A 24,220-nucleotide genomic window follows, 5' to 3' on the forward strand; every position below is an offset into this window, starting at 1 on the left:
ATGGACACACTGGGAAAGAAAAACCCTTTGAATTAAAGAATAACAGGAATCTAAAAGCTTTGATTTTTAACTTAGCGGATAACTGACAAAATCTAATCCAGCCTCACCTCACTTTCCATTGAAGAATTTATTAAAATCACACAAATGATTACACTCTGGGAATACTCGTTAAACACCTGTAAGATTCTATGGGACTTTTTCATTAATCAAAGCCCAGATGTGACCCTATGGCCAAATATGTAGGACTATTGAAAGAAGGCTGACTTACCTACTTCTATCCCAGTTAACAAGATGTCTGTCTGTGAGGGAAAAACAGGAACACTGGATACATTTGTGGCTCTGAGTGGACCTTTCTCATAGTACTGGCTTTTATCCTATCCTTGCTCAGGTTGTGACTTTAGTAATTAGAAAATCAACCAGCCTCCGTATGTGAGCTCACAATCTTTATGGGTTGTTAAAATAACAATCTAACTGCCTGACACTTAATGGGATATTTTTTAATGCAAAGAGCACTCGTTTGGTTAGAAAGACCATAAATCTCAGCAAAGTTAAGGTTTTAAGCTGTGGTCAGTTTCACAAACAGTCGTAGTCCCACAGAGCACCCTCATTTTTGCCATTACTTCACATTCATGGCAGGTTTAGAACACTCTCTGGGTTTCGGTTGGGAAAGGGGACTTAGGGGCTAGAGCTCTGATTGGAAATTACTATGTGGAATGTTTAACTTTGATTACAAATGCTGCAATTGTTTCCTTGGTTAGGTCAGTGTGACAGTTTCATGTCATTGTTCAACAATTTTATTGAATATCCACTTCATGCCAGGCACTATTCTATATGCTAGGACATACCAGTAAATAAAAAGCTAGGGATACCTACGCACTGTGATTTCTGTAGAACTGGGAAACTGTCTGTCATAATGGCACCAGAGCACTTACACGTCAGTCCAATTGCTTGTCACTTCTATCACTCCTTAAAAGTGATAGTAAATTCAACTTTTCTTTGGCTTTCAGATAATAGGAGACACTTTAAATCAATCATTTTAATACAACAATGACTGGTGTAGCAAGTAGCCAAGAGAGGAAGAAAGTTAACACAACCAGAAGATGTAAATCTTAAATATAGAGCATGCTTGTTTATAAATATTCAGTATAAGTAGCTTTCACTACCTATACTTAAAACTTCAAAAACTATATTTATCATACAATAAGTGTACAGATCATAAGTGCATATTTCTTGTTTAACAACTCAATTTAATATTTTGAAGTTTATTTTTGGATTACGAAATAATATAAATAGCCAATAGTCATAAGACTCAGTTGATGTGTACTTCTTCAGCTTCATATATGGAAATTAATAAATATCAGTTTATGACAATGGATTTTAGATTAAAATATAAAAGGCAAATGGCACAAAAATTCCAGGGCCCAAAATAGTGATCTCTGAAAAAAAGTGATAATACTTTCCAGTCCAGTTTATGATGTAGGTAGTGGCCAATTTTATATATGATGCTGTTTCTAAAATCTTGACCTTATTTGGTAGAAAAATTAGAAAGGAAATTGCCCACATGAATGCGTGTGTGCACATATACATACACATACATCAACCCTCCTCAATTAAAAAGGGAATAGAGAAAATTCTGCTCATCTGGTATTTCTCCAGAACCTGAGATATAAGACTAAAATAAAATATCCCCCATAGAATCCAAAATTGGGATCCAAATTTATACCACACATGGTGCAAAAATTGTGTGATGAGAACTTATTGTTAAAATAGGTCTAGGCTTATTAAGTTTTCCAAGCTCTTAGCAGAAACAAAACTCCAGATCTCATCAATTAAATAGGAACTACTATAACCCAACATGAGCAAAACTCTCCTTGACAAATAATTCTTGGCAACGATACCCTCATATCAAAAGTCACCAAATACAAGAAGAAATTATTCTATCTAATAGACAATCTATTGGCACAACACAAAATAACATCACAGAACTTGATATAATGGTACAATCTGAAATAGGTTCTTAAATAAGTATATGAAAATGAGATTCAAAGGATCAAAGACAAAATATAGAACATAAACCAAAAGGAAAATATAAGAACCCATGAATAAACAAAAGAGATTTTACAAAACAGAATTTCTATAAATGAAGACTAGTCATTGAAATTTGAAGTATAGAAGATGATAAATAGCAAATCAGACATGGCTAATTTGTAAACTGAGGATAAGTTTGAAGAAATCATTTGAATCCAGCACAGAGATACAAGAGCTAGATCAGTAATTCTCAAAGTGTAGTCCTCACATCAGACTTTCAGCATCACTGGAAACTTGTTAGAAATGACATTCTTAAGTCTAACCTAGACTTGTGGAATCAGAGATTCTAAGAATGGGGATCAATAGTCTGTCTATTAAGAAGCTCTCCAGATGATTCTGATACATGCTAAATTTTTGAGAATTGTACTAGAGAATATAAAAGAGAGGTTAAGAGATATAGAGACAAAGAAATTGTACAACATATTTTAAATATTCTAGGGAAAATTAAATAGGAAACATTTAAAAAGAAGCAGTGTTATAAACTATATGGCTGAGAATACCACCAATGAAAAAAAGAGGGAGCTTTAAGATTGAGAAATAAAATGAGCCACTAACATAATAAACGAAAGCAAGTCCAATCATATGTATACATATATGTGTGTGTGTGTGTGTGTGTGTGTGTGTGTGTAATAGTAAACCTGCAGAATATCAAAGTCAAGGATGTTATTTTAAGGGCAATCAGAGGGATTTACTATCAAAATAATGGTGTAAAGAGTATAGTGAACCACCTTCCTAGTTGAAAATAAAAATCATTTAGTGGATGAATTTTTTTAAATTAATCTTGTAAAGTCTTTGGAAATTGTCCTCTGGGTATATAGTAAATGAACAACCATTTATTCAAGAAAATCTACTAAATGTATGTAAGAACAGCAAAAATATGTGGACTTAAGACACAATTCACTACCATTTCTATCCTGCCCCTTCTGTGTGATGAAAGCTCTAGTTCAGCCATTTGAAGACATGGGGCTTCCTCCCACCTCAGTCGAGGGTTACAGTTTTACTCCAGGAACGGCACAAACATATCATTCCACTCCAGCTCTGATTTGCAGAATCTTTATTCTGGGCAGTCATAAGCAGGAATATTGGTCTTTACTTTCCCCAACATTCACTCAAATGGCAGAAATTGATACTCCAAGCACAACAGATCAAGATAACTCGAACCTGAACACCCCTGCCCAGCTTGCTTAGAGTAGAAACATAAACATGTTTGAAATCCTGACACTTTTTACAAAGTTATCTTACAGGTTACTTCAAATATTTCACCTATGAACTTTAGATTTTGAAAAGCAATACTGAGGGAGTATTTGCTTTAAATATTAACACTATGGTATAGCTTTTACAACATTATGCCTAATAGAAAGCTGTACCACTAGACTGTATTTTGGCATCTTCATTTATTCAGTGAATAGAGCCAAACATTTCTGAGTACACACTGAGACTGACAAGTCACTTTGAATTCACTTGTCATCTTCCTTGGAGGATAATTGCAATGGGCTAGTCCTCATCGTCCGGAGAGATGTGTATAAGATGTCCTATGCTTGGGGGATTAAGTGGTTCAGGTAGGGTAAGGAGTGGTTCCTGGCCAGTAGCAGGCTTGGTGCCAAATCCATATGGTCACCACAATGCCAAGACGGGTTTGCACATAAGAAGTGGCCATGTAAGTTTTCTTCTAGGGTACCTATGCAACAATTCTGCATGATCTGCACATGTACACCAGAACCTAAAGTACAATTAAAGAAAAAGAAATGGCCGTGTAATGGCTAAGACTTCTAAAAGTATGGGTCTGGTGACTAAGCAAGATACTGAAATATCTTATTCCTTTAAAGAACCACCCTGAAGGACTCCCATCAGTAACAAATGCAGTAGGCATAAAAACGACCTGTACTTTGCCACATCACTGTAACCTCGGCTTTCAAGACTATTTTCCTGGCAAGGTCACACTTTATCCCCTTCTAGCTCAAGTCTTCTATGAATAAGACTTCACTTCATCCTATGTTTGGGAAGTTCTTGTTTGCTACCAGGGAACCTGAAATGTACTGCATTTTGTACTTCCTCATCCCCAGTGTCTTGATGTCCTATAGAACCAGGGCACCATAGCCAGAACTCTACCATCTTGTTCCCATGAGATAATAGAAATTGTACCATTCTGTCTTAACAAAAAACCTCATTTAGAATTGATCAACCCATTGAAACTTTCACTTCAAGAATCCTCACGTTTATGGCTGGGAGCCTTAGCTGCTGAGGGAAATAAAATAATACCATTTTAGCATCCATAGGACTGGACATGGTCAGAACTTGATTCAGCCACTGCACTTCAAACAGGATATGCTAGGCATTTTTAAAACTCAACTACAATTTACAATTCAGGGCAGAGAAAACCTGAACATTCCCATTTCAAGAACTCATAGATACTGTAGAACCCTTGACTAAATAACCAAAGATTGAAATCTTGGGATGGATGATTTTCTGAAATTTAGACTATCACTATCAAGTTAGAGGTCATTAGCATTTGTACACTTCTACCGTGTGCCTGTAGAAGTATGTCTTCTGAGTTTTCAGTGAAAAGCTGGGAACCAGTGTTTACATGACATACCTTTAGTGTGCATATTCTCATTTAATCTCATAACATTTCTGTATTGACATGTTAAGTTTTAACTTTCTCTTTTAGACATATTAGGCCTTCGGGTTTAGGAATGCTATCCTTAAATGATATTTTGCCTCTCCATCAGTTTCACTCCTAATACACAAACTTCTCATTTTAGAAAAAAAATCTATTTTCAAAGAAATTAAAGCCAATAACTGTCCTGCACTTCATAAATTCTAAGAACTTAAGTGAAATTTCCTTGTTTGCAGATCTCCTTATAAAATGTTTGTCAAATGCTCCAGAAATTTCTTCCTCATTTCCAAAGTCCCAAAGAATTAAAAAGAATATTGGCAATATACACACAAAAAAATTTCCCTCAGAGCTTTTGCATCCTCATATAGTTATTTGATTCAGCCCTGAGGTAGATGCTTAACATCTCTGGGGGTAGAGGTCTCTGTTTGACAACATTCATTGGAAAGGACCTGTTTAGACCTTCTACTCTTGAACTGTTTTCAGTGGTGGAAAGTTTTCCTTTGTCCTGTGTTGAAATTAAGTTCCTTGTTACTTCCTTGTATGAATGTGTCCTCTGGAATGCTACTGAATGAATGGATACAGTTTCCTGCCTCTGAGTTGCTGTAGTTGCCTTCTATCTCAATCTTGGGTATTAAATGTCTTTTGTATAGTAATATTTTGAATCTTTCCCTGCAATTTTACTGCCATATCATTGGCTGAGATTTGGTCATGCTATTCTACTATATCTGTGGCATCAGAAGACAGATAAAACCAGAGGACTCTACTGTATCTGTGGCATCAGAGGACTCATAAAACCAGGTGGTGCTTGGGGTTTTTTGTAAACATGCCATCAAGTCATAGACATTGCCAATAGCCAATTCAAGCTATTTCCTTCTTCACCTTCCCTGCCTGTGTACTTAATCGACTACTATAGTCTGAAATATTCATGACCTCTCACTCATAGAAGCATCCATCACGTGTGATTTCCCACAAAAACAAGCAGGTTTAAAGAAGCAGCTGTGTGCCAAAAGTTTGCAGAGTAAAGACTATTTTTTCAGTAATTTCACAATGCCCTGAGTTATTGCTGTGGTTTATTAATTCTAACTCTATTTGACTTCATGTTTCAGTGTAAGTAGCTATGAGTCTGGGTTTCTGCAAGGTAGCGATATGTTCTCAACTGCTAGTTATTTTCCAGGAATGTCGCTTCTTGTCATGTATTCAGTTAGTCATTTTAAAAAACACATTTATTGCTATAAAGCAAGGTTAGCATTAATGCTGATCTGTTTCTTTTTCCTAGATTAGTGCATTTTTCCAACTGTTTGTGCCTCAGCATATGGCCCCTATGTTCTTTTATTAAGAAAAAAAGAAAAACATTTACATTGGCCATCTTCACTGCATTTTGTTAAATGTCATCTAAAAATTCTACCTGTGCTCTGATCATTGCTTGTCTATATTTGAAGTGCTCATCTTATTATTTAGTAAGACATTTACTATAGCATTTGGGATCCTTTTGATCTAAACACCATCACATATTTGAAAACATGTTTCATCTTTTTAATTTAGTTGGTTCTGGGACTCAGGTTTTGGAATGCTATTCTTAAATAAATCATAGTTGATGCCAAGAATTCAAAGTTACTTCCTGAATTTGTTTCGGAGCTTTGGAATATGGAAAGCAGAATGTATGCTATATTTAGGGTAGACTGTAATGTTTTCTGTGGATTCAAGTTATTTCTTTCCTCGAACAAACTGAACAGTCTCAAAGATGGCAGAATGGCCCATATGTGGTATGGTTCTGTTGCTACAAAAAAAAAAATACTGCTTGAGTCTATACTAACGATATCCTATTCACTTTAACCTTATGTGCAATGGCTGAGAGATGACAGCTGATTCAGTGAACATCAAATCTTACCCAGAGGAACACATGCATTGCTCCTTCTGTCTATATAGAAATGTATCTTGACTTTTCTGTCCATGCACATCTGCTGAGGTGCCATGGCTCAAAAGGCAGCAGCTACTGTAACTGAGCATGAAGGGATGTGAAGTTGGCTGTGGGACTATTTCACACACAGTCCCTTGGTCTGAGTTCAAGACAAAGGGATAGATCTCCTGCCAAGGAAAATCAGATGATAATAATCAGTTATTTGTATACCAGCTTATAGCTATACTATCCAGTGAATATTCACAAATATAATTTCCATTTAGTTTCACTGCAATCATGTGAGGTCAAATAATAGACTTTTTTTTTTTTTTGAGATGGAGTTTCACTCTTGTTGCCCAGGCTGGAATGCAAGGGTGCGAACTCAGCTCACGGCAACGTCTGTCTCCTGGGTTCAAGTGATTCTCCTGCCTCAGGCTACCAAGTAGCTGGGATTACAGGCACATACAGCCACTATGCCTGGCTAATTTTTGTGTTTTTAGTAGAGACCAGATTTCACCAGGTTGGCCAGGCTGGTCTTGAACTCCTGACCTCAAGTGATCCACCTGCCTCGGCCTCCCAAAGTGCTGGGATTACAGGCGTGAGCCACCATGCTCAGCCGACATGTTTTATTACTTGCTCAGCACCTACCCAGGTGTTTACTTTCCAACAGCTTCAATTTCTGCTCGGGACTTTCTATAGGTTCAAAGAAGCTGCTTCCTTTACTAACTCTAGGCTGAAACCCATGACTGAATCTAAGCCAATTCGCAGGTTTAATTTCTTTGGTCATAGTGATTGGTACAGGCATGGACATGGAACATATGCTGATCTATTCAGAGAAAATCTCAGGAATTTTTCTAAGCACCCTGGTATGAAGACATCACGTCATTCACATCACACATAAATGGCGATGCATCTTGCTCTGGAAGCCGCTGGAACACATCTTTGGACCATGAGGAATAGCCACCATAGGATAAAACTGGTATATTAGAAGACTAAGCACAGTGGTGGAGAGAAATCTAGTCTTTGGAATATTGGCACATTGGTAAAAGTGCAGGAACAAATCTTTTCTCTGGGACTTTTAATTGTGTGAATCAAATAAATTTCTTTCTCGTAACAATCCATTTAAATATTAAGTCATCTACCTCTGAAAGTGACTTCATAAGAAGGGCTGTGTTTGCTGAACTCTCTTACAAACAGAGCCTGAGTCAAAGAATTGGGTGCACATAGTTAATTTAAGGTAAAATTTAACAAGATGATGAGAGTGGAGAAAGAAATTCATGGAAGGAGAAAAGCCAGTGAAGGGGGTGTTAGGATAAGGAATCACAGTAAGAGTGCTGCACTAGGCAGATCAGGAATCATCAACATTCTTCATTTCAATGTGTTTTAGAGACGTTAAATAGATATCGTCAGATTCAAAGAACTGTAAGCCATGGTTAAGACACACTAGCACTAAAACCTGAAAACCTGAGATTTATTGAACATTTACTAAAAGAGGATTATGCTAAGTTCTCTTCAAGTACTATCTCATTTAATCTTTAAAGTAATCTCTGGAGATAGTAATTCTGGGTAAAAAAAATTGTGTAATTTGCTCAAAGCCACATGTAAAGCATGTCAGAGGTATATGCCAAACTCAGGTCATTCTGACTCCAACACTTCAGGCAACACTGCGTCCTACCCAGCCATGACAGGTAAGCCACCAAGGGAAGGAGCAGTCACCAACATAAGGAAACACTACCATTAGCAAAAGAAACACATCTCTAAATTTCCTAGGGGAATTTATAATCTTATTTAATTTTAAAATGAGGATGCTCTCCTACCTTCTCAAAGATTCAATTTTACCTTTCAGTAAGATGAAAGAGTTCAACCATAGTATCTCTAAGAAGCCTAATAATTCTTAGATTCTGTAATGGTCTGATACAAGCATTTCAAATGCAAATATCAGTGAGTATTAAAACATTGTCCATATGTAAGTGCATTTGAGAATACATTTTATTTAATAAGTAAAATTGCAATGTGTGTTTTGATATTTTCAAGACTTGAGGGAAAACAAGGACTATACGTGGAACAATCAGATATAAACACAGATAAATAGCATTCAGTCTTTCAGTGACATTTATTGAGTATCTCCTTTAGGTCAGGTACTATGCAGCCATTGAAGTATCAGTCCCTGAGAGCAAATAAGAACAAAAAGACACCCAAGAGTGTTAAAAAGCAATTTCATGCCACCAAATGAAGTCTCTTTTCTTGAGTAGAACGAAGGTAGTGCAGGATGAGAACAGAAAAGAAAAATCAAATAATCCAATCCTAATTTGCACTTCAGTTCTTGCCAATTTATGAAGCTGATTAGAGACTTATTTAGGAGGTAAAAATTTGTGTGAAAGCCTCTGGGCACATCTGCGTGCTTGCACGCACACACACACACACACACACACACACAGGTGTCTATAATATGGCAGATCTTGATACAGTTCTAAGGAGGCAGCATTTGCTGGTGGAAAGGACGATGATTTGGGAATTAGGCAGCTTTGGAAGTGGAGACTCAACCATTTTCTAGCTGGGTAACATCACTTTACCTCTCTGTTTCTGTCTTTTGAATGACTTGTATTAACTACAAATTTGTCAACTAGAACTGATATATATATATATAGTTCCTGACCTAGGTACTAAAATAGATTAACAATAATGTAATAGGCAGAAATAGCCACTATTCATTGAGGTATTTTTTTAATCATTTATAATATGGGTTTTGAGAAGCTGTTTCCTTGAAAAATAAAACCCCCACAGCCTAAATCACAAAGGAAATTAACAATTTAGATGTCACAAATGATTGTACATAATTAATGACCACTGGCAAGATTTAAAAAGAAAATCTAATGTGAGTGAGTGATTCTCCCTGGGATCGAAAAATTAATTTAAAAAATATTGGCACTCAAGCTAAATTAAATCAAGTATAGAGACTGTTTTTCTATTTTAGCATCTTTCTCCTTTGCTTTAATCAAATAGACACTTAAAAATAAAGGACTTAGCATATTTTTCTGAGTTTTCAAACATAGCCATTACACTTTTAAATTGCTGAGCTCAAACACTGGAGCTTAAATTTTGGAAAACCATAAATACTAAAGCAAACTCTCTATATGCATGTATCATTTTACCTTAGCTTGTTATCAGAGTTCAAATAGTTGTATAAAAGTGTGTCCAAGAAATTGATATGAATTCTCTTTTTTCCTTTTAATGTTGATGATCTTCCTTTACAGTGTTGTAATTTGTCTCTCTGTAACTCTGCGTGTATTATGTTGTAACATTTTTGTTGTATTGTTAATGCTTGTATTAAACCTAACTTTCTAATGTATTTATATCTTTTCTCCTCAATAAGATTATAATGTTATTGGCAAAAGAATCCGTGTCATGCTGTCCCCCCATTGTAGCCTCTGAGGTCAGGTAGCACATATTCTTTGTGTACAGTAGAATCCCAATGTGTAACATATTTAGTGCTGGGCTAATATTTCGCTCATCTCTCTACTCACATTCATCTCTTCATGCTGATTTATTTCTGCTCTATAACCCCTGTTCTTCAATTTGACTTCTCTATCATAGTCTCTGTTTTATCAAATTCCCTCCTCATTTTAAATCAAATCAAATCCTGCTGTTTACTTTCCACTTACATTACTGCCTGCAAGTGTCTATCAGGTATACTTATACCTATATTATTTATGCTGGGGCTGTAATGCTTTTCACAAGATGCATCAAAGATGCTTCCCAAAGCAAAACTCCCATTTTATTGCATCTACTCAATTTTGCAAGCCCATAACTCCTCCCAGTTGTCATTTTCACAATAATACAAGGGAGGACATTGTTTGTATGAAAATTTTACAGAATACCTCTCTCTGTCTAGTCCATTTTTTAGTTAATCAAATTTTGATTTTATTTTATTTGCTAGTTCCTGATAATCACTACCCACTTCGCAGTCTTCTGTATTTGAAATTTCTACAGGTTCCACCTCCTTTCATTCAAATTCAGTGCATTTTATTAGGTTCTCCTCATGGACCTTTTGATCGGCTGCTCCATGTACCAAGAAAATGCTTTGAAACATAAGCAGACTGCATCTCTAGTAGAATCATTAGTAGAATGCAGACTTTGTTGCTGATTTATCTCAACCTAAGTAAAAGGCAGAGACGTGGATTGTAACAAATCTGTTACCTGACTCCAAACTGTCATAGTGACAGCCAATCACAGTATGACATGCTTTTCTATGTAAATACATTAGGGGGTTGGTGAGGGGCGAGAAGATCTCTAATATCCTTATTTGTAGGCACTACCCGTTGTGTACCTAGCAATTGCATGATATAGAAAATGTATCATGTTCTTTACTGAAAAACTCTTTAATTTATAATTATTCAATGGTAAGAAAAGAGGCTTTATACATTTGTGACTGGAAAAAACAGAATGTAGAGCAATGGAACTATTTTTGGAGGATGCTCTCTCCAATTTTTAAGAGTTCAATTTCAAAGAAAGTGTCTCAAGCAAAGGGCATATCTCTTTCCTAAGACAGCTTCTAAGAAAGGCAGTGGAAGCTGATAGGGAGGACTTTTTCCTCGGATCTAGCTGCCAGAACCTTATCTTTGTGCATCCACTGGCAAATGAAAAGAACATCTCCCAGGGCCAATATCGAACTTAAGAAAGGACTGGACATCTGTTGTCATGTTGCTAACAGATTCTATGGACACTTGGTTGAGAAGGAAATTAAGATTGTCTTGAATACTAACTATTTTTGAATTAAAAAATTGGAAGATGTGTCTGGGCACAGTGGCTCATGCCTGTAATCCCAGCACTTTGGGAGGCCAAGGCAGGTGGATCACCTGAGGTCAGGAATTCAAGACCAGCCTGACCAACATGGCGAAACCCCATCTCTACTAAATACAAAAAATAAAAAAATTAGCCTGGCATGGTGGCCCATGCCTGTAGTCCCAGCTATTTGGTAGGCTGAGGCAGGAGAATCACTTGAACCCAGGAGGTGGAGGTTGCAGTGAGCCAAGATTGTACTCCAACCTGGGCAACAAGAGTTAAAAAAAGGCAAAATATAAACAAGACAAAAAACAAACAAACAGAAAAAGAACAACAACAAAATTAGAAGACGTTCTCTAGAAATATGAATATCCAGATGTGGTTATCAGAATAGGCAATTTAATATTATTTTTGTCCAAAACAATAGGGGACATAGGGTCACTATAATCACAGCACACCAGTTCTCTCCCTAAACTCCGTCCTCTGGGCTATGCCTGTGCACTTCCTAAGAAGAAATACCGAACAGAGGTGCCTCAAGACTAATCAGATTTAGTAGGGACAATCTGCTTTCCTGTTTGTACTGAGAACAAAATCAAACCTAAATTGATCCAGAATTAAGGACTTTACAAATTTACAATATCAACAGTGACATCTTGTTAGGGATCTATGTGATACATTTCACCATACTAGTTTTCCAAACTGCATTGGTGAATTCACTTTGTTTTCTGGGAAGGCTGTTAACAATGAAGGTTGGTTGAGAAACATTTCTATTTTGATGTAGCTTTATTAAAAAGGCTTGAATTTAGACGTATTTAGAGAGTGCCACCTTGTGGGTAAAAGGCAGTAAAGTCAGATGGAGAAAAACAGATACATCACATGTAAATTCTCACTATTTGTAATTGATTGTTGTCTTTATATTAACTAAGCCTGACAACCCAAATATTTCTTCAATCATTCAGGGAGAAAATGATATAAGAGAAAGTAATGCAAATTAACCTAAAGATTACACAGAATTTTTTTTTCCGTTTCAGTATTTTTATATAAGAAAAATATAGTGTGCTGCAAAAATATATGTGTATATATATACTGTCATATATATGTGTGTATACTTTTGTTTGTGGTGTTCATAAAATATACCAATACAGAAAAATCAGCAAACTGTGTTGAAAATATGAATATGAAATCTACATTCACAGTTTGATTTTTTTGGCTCGTCCTCAGTTCAACACCATTATTAATTTTCTGGTGCATGGACTAAAAACTCAGCATAAAAATTGATTTCTTGATATTGAAGAAAAACATGGTTATGGACAAAATGCAGTACTACAGCGGGTTTTTACTGATGGAAACCTCTTGTTCCATGCATCATGTTAACATTATACAGCTTTAATGCAGAAATGCAACACATCTCAAGTCTGAGGATACCTGGTTTCAGCCAGGTTTTTAATCATCTGCAAACCATGTATCATCATTGATTCTAGAATGATAAGCCAAAAAGAGATCAAACAAAGACAAATAATTTCAAATAAATATCAGGGTTGATGTTTATGTCTATAGTTGTTTAAAATTTGTCTTATTTGAATAGCTACAGTTCAACTCCTTGACTGCTTTGAATTGTTCAGAGGAAAGAGGATTTGGACACAAGGACCTTTTAGTAATTATATAAAGAAATCAATTTCTTCCTGGTTTATCAACTGTCTTCAAATCTTGATGAAAGACACAGTGAATATGTCAGCTGAACTCTATTCCTAACTTCAGATGAAACTAACTGTTCATATACAAAGCAGATTTGTCCCATAAAACTGCTGGTTTAGTTCTTTATTTTCACAATGGCTAAGTTCGTGTCCTCTCCTGCCTCATACCCTGACTCTTACTTCAGTCCACTGACCACACAATGTGAACCATTGCACATCCACGTCTCCATCTGTCCCAGGCAAGTCCCAGAGGTATATGTCACAAGGAAAAGAGTCAGAGAAGGTGGCTTACTTAGGAAACACCTTCCAGTCCTCTTGCTATTTCTTTTGCCTCTTTCCATCTCTTCTGTGAAATCATACTTGACTTTTTCATGCTCTCCAATCTCCCTCCACTTAAGACTCCTGTAAATCTTCACCACACAATTAAACCCTTAATTATACAATGCAATATTTGTCCTCTAGTTGTTGTACAAGTGATAGTCTTTTTTTGCGATTATGCAGTGAGCAACTTGGGGACAGGAATTACATATTTTACTTTTTCTAAATCCTACACCGCATTCATCAGAGGGCAGTGTTCCATAAATATTTTTAAATAGAATTAATTTGGAGGACGACAGGGGCTTGGCCTGGTCCTGTTTAATATTTGGGGAAATGACTTACAGGGCCTAAAAGAAATGCTTCTCAAATTTGCAGATATCCTTAGGTTGGGAGTGAGATAGTGGGAAAGATAGATATGCATTTATTTAGATTACCATGCATTATCAAATATTAGACTAAATACTGTCAGAAAAATTAAATGGAATGTCCCAGAGGAATCAATAAATGCTGAGAAACAGCATTTGAGCTGGTGAGAGGGTATTCTGGTAAAAGGTAGCATGTGCAAAACAACAGACTAGAGAATGATGTGGAATTACTTGAAGAATCATGTGCTCAGGGAGGCAGAAATGCATGTGGGTAGGTGAGACTTGTAATCCATAATTGCATGAATTATAAATTAAATGCAGGTTGCAAAGAACATTATATACCTTGCAAAACGGCTATGATTTAGATACATGGATTTTTGTATATTTCAATATTTCTCTCCTTTCTGTTCCAATGCTGCAACTCAAGTTTCTCTTTCTATCTTTAAAGAAATAATATAATATTTTATTTCTAATTAGTCTCCCCATCCCTCAATTTTTTCTACATAAATCATACCTCCATACAGTTGAGTACTATTATATCTTTACATAAAAACCACTTGTAATTTTCCAGTTCCTACCAAATTGAAAAGAACCACTCTGCTACAAACTAACTTTGGCAATAGGACCTTGACTTGAATACTCTGCATTCCCTGTTATTCCTTATGACACAGTCAGATGTATATTCTCTCGGCTCCCAAAGACATACCCATCTTTGGAAATTATCCACACTTCCCAATTACACATGCTTTGCATTTTGCTACAAGTACCCTATTATCTGCCTACCAAATTCTATCTCCTTCAAGTCCCATTATGAGGGACAAATCCTTCATCAGTTATCCTTGGAAACCAACTAAACCATATAATTTCTATCTCCTTTGAATCTCTCAAGTCTTTGCTTATACTATCAGAACCTGAAAAATCTTTTGTCCTATAACTATATAATAGTTATTTGTGTTCTTGTCACCACATGATCACCATATCTATCTCACCTTGTTCTCTCCTTGACAAAAAAGATGTGGAACATAGTAATCTTTGCAGACCCCAAAGTTGTTGGCATTAAGAAGACCTTGCTCATACCAGTTTTTAGCGCTGTACAAATATTTGTTTGTTTGCTCTTTGGTGATATGCTGACACTAAGAATGCATGGCAGAATCGGACACTCCATGTGTCAGATTCTACAGAGCCCACAGTCTGGAGGGAGAGAGCTTACTAGGTACTTACGGAATAAAACAACATGGAAAAATGAATTGGGGAAGCTAATGAAATTCCTAAATAAAAATTCAGTAGGGAAGTGGCAAGATTTCACATTCAAATTGAAATAATATGGTCTGGTGCAGACTTTGAATCTTATTTCAGATGTATGGTCAGTGGACTGAAGTAATTTCCTGGGCAATCACATGTGGCAGAATATGTTTCATGAAAGGATATGAGGGCATCCTAGACTTCTGGGAATGGGTGGGTCCAGTGACATTCCTTGCAAGGACCTATAGGCTGGATAAAAGGACTATTGAAGCCCTCTTTAACAGCAGAGCAGTTATTGAGTGTTCTTATGTCTGTAAAGAAACAAACATTTCTTACAGAATATTTGGAAAGTAAAATTTTGAATAGTTGCACTTAAAAAAGCCTCTATGGCTGGGCATTGTATCTCACACCTATAATCCCAGCACTTTGGGAGGCCAAGGCAGGCAAATCACAGGGTCAGGAGTTTGAGAGCAGCCTGGACAACATGGTAAAATCCCGTCTCTACTAAAAATACAAAACAAAACAAAAATTGGTGGGCCTAGTGGCAGATGCCTGTAATTCCAGCTATTTGGGAGGCTGAGGCAGGAAAATCACTCGAACCTGGGAGGAGGAGGTTGCAGTGAGCCAAGATCCTGTCATTGCACTCCAGCCTGCAATAGAGTGAGACTGAGTCTCAAAAAAAACACTTATAATGAATTACTTGAGTTTATATTACATCATGTTTGAACTGACTTTTTTTCACCAAACAATATGTTTGAAAGATTTCTCTCATGTCATTACAGGCTCTTAAAAAAGAACATCTGCTGGTACACTATATCTTTGCATCATAAGTTGTTGAAATAGTTGAGTGGGACCACTTTTACATACATCTAGGTTTGCAGCAAAGGGTAAACAATGAGTTACGTTTTCTATATTGTATTAAACGGACAGCAGCTGTTGGGGAAAACTACCACTACCACAACTACTTAATTCCATCATCTATTTCCCTCAAGTTGTTTTAATGTTATTTCTGCCTAAAGTTCCTCCCTCTGTATTCTGGAATATTACCAAACAAAACACATAATAGGGACCTAGGTGGATAGAGTGTGTCATCTTCTGCAGTGAGACAACTTTATTAATTCATTTACTTTCAAAGACAAATAGCTCAAAGCAGAGATTTCCCTGAAAGGAGATAACCCTTCCTTTCAGTATAAAGGGCCAGCTGCTTTATCAAGGTGGACTTCGGATAGGAAAGCAAAGGAGCAATGCCCAAGGAAGTCGCCAGGAAAGTGTCCATTTGTTCTTAATGACATCAACCTTTCTGCTCTGAGCTTTTCTTCTCCAGAAGGAAGCACATGAAAAAGGCATAGACTGGGCTCTGCGTCACCCAGGACTGAGATATGCTTTGTGAGCAGATTCTTTCATCTCTATGTAGATCTCATTTTACAAATGCAGCCATTATTAATTTTGAATATATAATGTGGAGGTTGAAAAGAAATAACAACAGCAAAAGCAACGATAAATCACCCTTAAAATTGATGAGGAAAAAATTAATATTCTTAGACAAAGACTGCAAAAGGCAGATGTGTTCTGTAGAATGAAATGCTAGTACTATCTGCATGTGGATGCTAAGGGAGTCTATCAGTAGATGGAAGGGGGTCAAGGAAAGGCTACTGATAGACACAACCTCAAACTTACCTTGATCGTGGATTATATGATTCCTTTAAAGTTCTAAGATGTAATTTCATATATGTCAGACAAATAGATATAAATTTAGACATAGAGGTATACATAAGGAAATGTATACACACATATAAAATTTAGTGCTTAGCTATGAACCAAAAAGAAGTACTAAGTGCTTTATGAACATTAAAATTATGCTGTTTAATTTAGTAACTAAAAAAAAAAAACTATTATATCCTTCATTCCCTAATGAAGAAAATGAGTTTCAGATTTGCCACTGATCTTACACCTAGCCTTTCTAAAGCTAAAGACCATGTTCTCACCATACTACCAGTGCTGCCACTGCTATTTTTTGTTTTTATTTTTTGAGACAGAGTCATGCACTGTCACCCGGGCTGGAGTGCAGTGTCACGATCTTGGCTCACCGCAACCTCTGCCTCCCAGATTCAAGTGATTCTCCTTGCCTCAGCCTCCCAAGTAGCTGGGATTACAGGCACCCACCACCATACCCGGCAGCTGCTACTTTTACCAGCACTGATGTTATATTTCTCCTATGCCACTTTATTGTCATTCATTACATTATTTGTATCTATTTATTGAGTGTTTGAACTACATACTAAGCTAAGCAATTGATCTATGTTATCTCCTTTAAACTCTGTGGCACCCTGTGATTAATGTTGAGTGGATAAGTAGAGATCTTGATTATTGTTTGCTTGATGGTTTTCTTTTCTTTAGGAAATTCCTCTTCCCTATTATTTTGGGGCTGCTAATAATACAGACTTGCTCTCCTAGATATAGGGACAGACAGGAGAACAAAATTAACACAGCCAGATTCTCTGTCCCAAAAATATGAATCTTAATAAAATACAAAGGGATGGCCTGGCATGGTGGCTCATGCCTGTAACCCCAGCACTTTTTGAGGCCAATGTGGGCAGATCACTTGAGGTCAGGAGTTCAAGACCAGCCTGGCCAACATGGTGAAACCCCATTGCTATTAAAAATACAAAACTTAGCCAGGCGTGGTGGTGCACACCTGTAATTCCAGTTACTCGAGAGAGTGAGGTAGGAGAATTGCTTGAACCCTGGAGGCAGAGGTTGCAGTGAGCCAAGACTGCGCCACTATATTCCAGCCTGGGTGACAGAGGGAGACTCTGTCTAAAAAAAAAAATGTATAAAAATAATAACATAGTGAAATACAAAGAGAGATGGAACATAGTTGAAGCCCAGCCATTGGTTCAGAAATCAGGCTGTGCTGTGGTTTTTACTCTTTCCAACAATGCTCCATTACTCAATTCTTCCTCTGACTCTGTGAACTACATTATTTTTCACTGTGTCCTTAAAAAATTATTTTTCAAACATCAGTTAGTTACTTTGATTCCTCTTGCTTGCATTCCTCTTGCTATCCTCTGACTCACAGATAAGGCTACTGAAATTCAGAAATAAAACAAGATAGCAATACTTAGAGAGGACAACTACAGAAATTCATCCACTGGCAAGAAAAATTTCAATGCATTTCAGGCGGATCTCCAAGACTGTATTCTGCTGTGCAGCTTTGCCTCCTAACAGTGCTTCTAGTTCATCTCATGGAATTTAGGTAATTCCTAAAGTGAGGGGAGACTGGATGGCACTATGAAGATGAACCCCCTTTTAGTAGAAGCAGGCATGGTATTCCTAATCTTTAAAACTCAGTCAGATGGTCACAACTGCTGTCATCTACAGTGTTGAAACAGAGGTTGACAGACCACCTGTAGGGCCAGATACAAACTTGGATCCTGAAAATCAAGGGTTCTCTGAACAAAGGTGGCCAGGGCAGGCTCAGGGCATGGCTATTTACCAGCTAGTATGGAAATATTTCTGTTGTTTTTTAAATAGACAAAAAGATCAGGCCATTCTAGTGCACATGATCTGAACATCAGACCTAGATGGAAGCTGATCTTTGAAGGGATATTTGTGAAGAGAATCGTAGTAAAACACATCAGGCATGGAAAACAGGAAAATTTGCTCTCACGTGTAGCTTCCAGTGTCTATAGGCAGATCTGAAGATTTCTTTACCTTGACCCCCCACACTGTCAGGGCCCAGATGAGAGGCAATCTGATGGGTTTTCCCTAGTGTTCTGAAAATCATAGTTTCACTTTTTTTCCTACTTCTAGACTGGAATGGTATGGAATACTTGCAATCATTTGAAGAAAAGGTTGAAGTCGTTTACATAGTGAAACAAATGAAGAAAAAGGTTGAGAACAAAAATGTTCCAGAGATTGGCAGTGACTGATTGAAAAGCATAACTAACCTACTGGCTGGCATGTCTGTGCTCCCACTGGCCTACAGCTGAGGTCTCTGTAGTCCAAGAGGTGGGGAACCAGAAAAGCCATTGCCCCCAGACAGAATAGATGCAAGGGAACCTCCCTCAAGACTTCTGCCTGTTAGGCTGAACTTGTAGAAGGGAAGGGGCTGTTAAAGGTGTGCAGAAGCTCAAACTGTGCATCCCAGAGGCAATATTCTGCCTAAGGCTTTGTCTTACAAAGAAACAGTGCTTTGTGTCCTGTTTGAGATCATGTATCTATAGGAATACACATACTCTTTATGCTATACTGATCTCTCACAAAATAAATAGTCTCTATATATTTACATTTATGTATATATTTTTATTACAAAGTGCTTTCCAACTTCCACATAGAGGGCTCATGTGGAATAGGCTGAAACTCCCCACGCCTCATTAGGCCTATTTAAAATACACAGTTCTTGCATGAAACAGAGAAGCAGGCTTGAGCCCTGTTTCTTTTCCTCATTCATTTCTCTCTTGGAAATAGCAAATAGCTTGTTGCTCGTGCTGCTCTGCATGAATTCCCACTATTCTATGTGATTTTCCTCCATAAAACTGTTAACTGGAGTCAGAAACTAAAGCAGATGAATTGGACCTGAGGGGATAGCATACAATGTGTTGTGCTCCCAGACAACTTCATTACTTTAATTACCTAAAAAGTGTAAATAGTTTGGCAGAGTACGAATCTCATTTCTCAGCCTAAACGATAATAGTTATCTGGGAGAGATCCTCCCAAATCCTGCCACTTACAGATTGCCCTATTTTTTTTAAAAAAAACAGATCCATTAACCTTTATGTGTATGCAGTCTATGCCCTTGAAAGTGGCTGAGGGACTGACTTTTGGACACACAAGGAATTGAGAATACATATTTACTAAAGGCCTATTATGTGTCATTCTTCTCTTCTATGAATAATTATGATGTATCTCCTACCAAGTACTATTCTGGGCACAAGGAATACAACAGTAAAAGGCAATTGAAGTTCTTGCTCTCTCCTGAAGTTTATATTCTAGCTAAAGTAGGAGAAGCAGGAGAAAATAATCAGAAACACATACATGGATACACTCTTTCTAGATGTTGAAAATAGGAAAAGGTGAAGGCCAGGAGACAGAACATTCCAAGGACATCAAAGCAAATATAAAAATGCTGTCAAGTGTGCCATAGCTGACCCAGAGTTAGAACCTAAGCAACACCATCTTAAACCCTGCACCCTGCAACCACCAAGAAAAATGGTTCTTCCAAAAATAAGTTGTAACTGCTGCCCCGTTTCCTTTGTGATAACCGCTTGCTGCCTCGTTTTCCTTGCAATAACTGCTGGCCTTGGCTTCTGGGAAAAATCGCTAGCTTGCTCCGCATAATGCTGATTGCAAAAAAGATCCCGTGCCCCACCAGGATGTGGGTTTTCTGCTTAAAACCCTTGCTCCCCCTGAGCTCGGGGACACAGGTTGGAGAGACCCTAATCCTCCGTGGTCGCCTGCAATAAATGACCCTCTAAATTGGCTTCCTTTTGTCTCAGTGGTGATTCTGCACTCGCTCGGTTACAACACAAGTGGATATCAGCTTGGCGCGTTGAAGGCTGAAAAGTAAGTCTGAGCGGCATAGATGGGGCTGGCATCACATTCGATAGTTTAGCTCTGCCACTTAGTTTCCATGGTCTCCTTAAAAGAGTTACTGTCATCGCTCATCTTAGGTTTCCACATCATTATCTGTGGCTTATAATGCTTCCGTTACAAGGTTTTCTAAGGATAAATTACAGAATGTATACTGACCACTCAGTGCTTGGCAAATATTAACATGAAAATAAATACTAGTTGTTACTGATATTGTTATTAATTTGTAATATCTTCCCTGTCTTCCACAGTATACTATACTCCAAACTGAATCATTATTCTAATTATGATGATGATGATGATGATAATGATTTTGTAGAGAGGGGGTCTTGCTTTGTTGCCGGGGCTTGTCTTTAACTCCTGGGCTCAACCGAACCTCTAACCTCAGCCTTCCCAAGTGTTGGGATTACAGGCTGGAACCGTCACACCTGGCCTAAATGATGCATTATTCTATAAATGTGAAGTTTCATTTTTCAGAACTGCCACCCCGCATCCTGAACTCCATGCACTAAAACACTCCTCATCACCAGGCTCGCCATCTTTCCTATGAGCCCGTTCAACAGTTCCATTGTTCCGGATGGCTCTTGAATGACTCTGCCTTCACATTTGACCCTGTGTTAATTGATTCCATATATATCAGTCTAACAGATCCAATCTAAGTCTATGTTGTCTTCACCAGGGTTCAGATACATCTGGGCAGGTATCAAAATTTTGTAGGGTTGGGACTCCTGAGGTCTGTTTGCATGGGCCTCTATCAGGAAAGTAAAACCCATTGCAGGTAGCCAACTAGTAAGATTTTAACATAGAAAACTAGCTACAAACATGTGGGAGCAGCTGAAATACCAAACAGTTGATAAAAAGGTAACCTCCAAAATAGCAAAAGCAGAAAGTTGTTATCATCCTTAGGCCAGAGGAAAAAGAGATGGAATGGAATTTCCAGAGTTGCAGAGACTGATGACCTTGATGGGGTAGAAATGGTAGGAGGTGATGGTCAATGATCAAATGTTCTTGAACAAGGGGAGATGTCCAGCAAGAGTAGGAACCATAGGAGGCATGCAGTCCTCTCTAAGAACACTGCCAAAACCAGAGAAAATGAGTGATAGTCCAGGTTTTTCTTTTCTCCCTCATTCCAAGCTCTTTTGAGTGTTCACTGTTGGCCAGACCTAGCCGGACGCCAGATGGAGAGAGAGTCCTGGGAAACAGTGTTTGCAGGGGTCAGTCCCCTATTATATGAAGCCAAGAAGGAGAAGGGCACGAAATGCACCTGAGCACAGACAAGTAAAACAGACAGCACAGGAACAGACACCAGGACTGCCATACCACACACCATACATCCCTTCCTGAACACTCTGCTGTGATATTTGTGCAGTATACACAGGCAACTAGGGAGTGATCAGACACCTAGGAAACAGTTTGTCTTTGAATAAGAGTCAGATATTCATATTCTCTGGAGAAAGGGGACAAGGTTTGATAAGCATGAATTGCCAGTCACTTAACTTTTCCCTCCAGCCTGAGCTCAAGGCAGTCTGCAAACCAAACCTGAAAGAGCGTTTAACTAATACATTGAAGTATAAGGGGTCCCAAGCAGAACTGCCTTCAGTTGTGGGCAACAGAGTGTGATAGAGAGGTATAGCCAAAAGATCTCCCACATTAGCAGAAATTACAGTGACTTTCGTCATAATAAGCGCAAATCACTCTTGTAGTAATAGGCCTTAATGCTTTCCACAGTTACCTTGATACCCTAGATCTTGACTTCTAGACACCCCAGTTCAGGTATCGGCAGACAGCAGCAACAACAGCAGCAGCAAGAAGTCTGGTTGGGCCCAGCTATAACGCCCACATCATGACACCAAGACCTAAATAAACATCAGCTGACCACACTGAACTAGATCCAGAAGGAATAAAAGGCTAGAAATGTAAACATTGCTGATGTGATTGTTCATGAGCCCATGATAATACGTCACTTATTGTTATATAAATATGTGCTTTCTAGACTTGTCTCTTTTATCACATTTGAGACACTGTAGATTCTAAATCACACCTGAATTTCAAAAATGCTGAAACAGAAAAAAATGCACTTCAGACACAATGAAATATATGACACATATAATGATATACATATTTATAATAACTGTGGGTCACTTATTTTATATTACGCACTATACCAACTGTTTTTATTCTCATTAATAAATACACAGAGGCAGGTACTTTGTTCATGTTCATTTTACAAATGGTGAAACTGTGATTGAGAAACTTGTCTGTGGTCACAAAACTATTAAGCTGTGTAGTCTTGATTCAAATTCCAAGCTCAGGCTCACATCCAGTTGTTCACACTGCTTCCATGTGAATCACTTCTTGAGAGCTTTCAAAACAGTAATATCTTAGGAAAGATACTGGAAAGAGGACATAGAATATATCTGATAACATTAAGTTGCAGACAGGGCAATTTCGGCTTTTTGTTTTGTTATTGTGAATCAATAACCACATCCATTGCACACACACGTGCACACACAAAAAGTCATAACACACATATACACGATGATGTGAACTAAGAAAAGCTAGAATACACGTAGGTGCTTAATCATAATGATACCTGGGAGCAGGACTATGTATCTGTCATCACTGTATACTCCATGACATCTGTTTCAGTGATTCTCATTTGAATACTCAACCCATTTTTTCTTAGTGAGTAAATAAATCAATACATTAAGCTATTGTGCATATACAGTGGTTATGGGTACAATGATGCTGGGTAAAGAGGGTCTAAGAGACTGTTCCTAGCTTGGCTAGGGCTTAGCTAATCAATGTCATCTAGGCATAAGCAGAAAAAGATGCCAATTGAAAGGTTAGATCTTTTTTAATTACACTGGGGCACTTGCAAAAAAGTGGCTGTTTCATAAATTTTTCACTAGCTAAAATGATAAAATATTGATTCAGAACTCACAATTAATCCTTACAAGTAGATGAGGCTTTTAATAATTCAGTCATGTCTCTCCATGGTCTTGTTTGTTCCGTCGCCGTGGCTGGGTAGAAGCTGCTTTCTGAAAAGACAGAGATCATTTTTACCCAACAGCATCAGCTCAGATTCCTGTGATTATAACACAGCACGGTAAACATTAACTAACTCTTAAGTGTTACTCATTCCCAAAACATTTTCTAAAGCAGAAACACCAGGCATTCTCCTTCCATGCATGCCTACTTGAAATCTGTTTTCATCTAGATGTTCAATTGGATACTCTTCTTTTGACTTCCAATTAACTCTGACACTCTTCCAATTATACAACACACTATGGTTTTCAGATTGTAGATATAAAATGACATGTGGACATACAGGGTGACTAGAGACTTAAAGCCCTGGCTCTGTCATCAACCTGCTTTGAGAAAGCCTGGCACCCTACCAGGCATCAGCTTTCTTATTTGGAAAATGTTGGTCCCCTCAAGGCCTCTTTTGACTTAACTTTCTTGAGCCGAAGTTCTACTATTCTATGGGTATAGGTACTTAGGTTCAAATAAATCCTGCAGATTACACTTAGTAAGAGGAGCAACATCTTTTTTTTTTTTTTTGAGTTGGAGTCTCACTCTATTGCCAAGACTAAAGTGCAGTGGTGTAATCTTGGCTCACTGC

The 24,220-nt window shown here is 37.7% G+C and overlaps 1 long non-coding RNA gene across 1 annotated transcript in view; it reads left to right on the forward strand.

Moving 5' to 3' along the window:
• LOC118146383 (uncharacterized) overlaps window positions 1-24,220 on the forward strand; it is a 139,032-nt gene that overhangs the window by 99,137 nt on the left and 15,675 nt on the right. The window lies entirely within an intron of this gene.

The sequence above is a fragment of the Callithrix jacchus genome, chromosome 12 (assembly GCF_049354715.1).
Source record: "Callithrix jacchus isolate 240 chromosome 12, calJac240_pri, whole genome shotgun sequence".
NCBI lineage: Eukaryota > Metazoa > Chordata > Mammalia > Primates > Cebidae > Callithrix > Callithrix jacchus.